At 37.2% G+C, this 1,108-nt stretch overlaps 1 pseudogene; it reads right to left on the reverse strand.

The window, feature by feature from the left end:
• LOC102860757 overlaps nucleotides 1-1,108 on the reverse strand; it is a 9,274-nt pseudogene that overhangs the window by 3,948 nt on the left and 4,218 nt on the right.

A 1,108-nucleotide genomic window follows, 5' to 3' on the forward strand; every position in this document is an offset into this window, starting at 1 on the left:
ACAGCACATAACAACAACAACAACAACGGGCTGGATCAGGCGCACCTCATACAATCATGGTGCATTACTAATAATGGGTGACGAATGCAAAAGTTTGGAACAGAGAAGGATCAGTAGTTGGAAAACATGGACTTAGTGACAAAAATGAAGGTGGAGATAGAATGATATAATTTTGCTCAATCAACGATTTATTCATTGCAAATACATAAGAAACATAAACACAGGCTATACACATGGATTTCACCTGATGGTGTGCACAGGAATCAGATAGATTAAATCTGTGGAAAGAACAGCTGGAGAAGCTCTGTATCAGTTGTGAAAACTACTACTCATTGAGCAAGTTTAAGCTGAAGCTAAGGAAAATTAAATCCAATTTATGATAACTAAAATTTGACCTTGAGTCTATCCCACCTGAATTTCAAAACCAGGATTTCAGCAACAGGTTTGAGGCCTTGAACACTAATGAATGAAGGTCAGATGAGCGGCAGGAAGATAGCAAGAATATCATCCAGAAAGAATGCATAAGTCGTTACAAAGACAAAGGAGGAAGACCAAGATGGATGTCAGAAGAGAATCTGAATATTGCAGTAGAGCGCAGAGAAGCCAAAGCAAAGTGAAGAAATCAAGATATTAATGAGCTGAACAGATTTCAAAGCGTGGTAAGACCAAGTATTATAATGAAATATGCAAGAGCTGGAGCCAGAAAATCGAAAGCGCCAAACTCGCTTAAGATTTCTTAAACTGAAGGAACTGAAGGAGAGATTGAAGCTTCGAGTTGCAATACTTAAGAATGCTTTGGGTAGAATATTAAATGACCCAGGAAGCATTTTTTTCCTTTAAACTGTTAAACTTTATTATAAATTAAAATATCTTTACAAAAAAATTGCACAAAATATTTGACCACTCTTAGGTTCTGATGCACTGGCAACTGCAATAGTTTCTTTTATCTTCAAGTTAAACAGTCTCAGCAAGGAGTCCAGAACGTAGAAAGGGAAATAAACAACCCTATTAGAGCAATTCGAGTGCAACTAGCAGATTTGTGGCCATGGCAGTTACACTTAAGATGGACTGCTTAAGTTACTGTAAACACAGCCCTAGAAATTAAACC

The sequence above is a fragment of the Elephantulus edwardii genome, unplaced genomic scaffold (assembly GCF_000299155.1).
Source record: "Elephantulus edwardii isolate Elephantulus edwardi_28Jun2011 unplaced genomic scaffold, EleEdw1.0 scaffold00044, whole genome shotgun sequence".
NCBI lineage: Eukaryota > Metazoa > Chordata > Mammalia > Macroscelidea > Macroscelididae > Elephantulus > Elephantulus edwardii.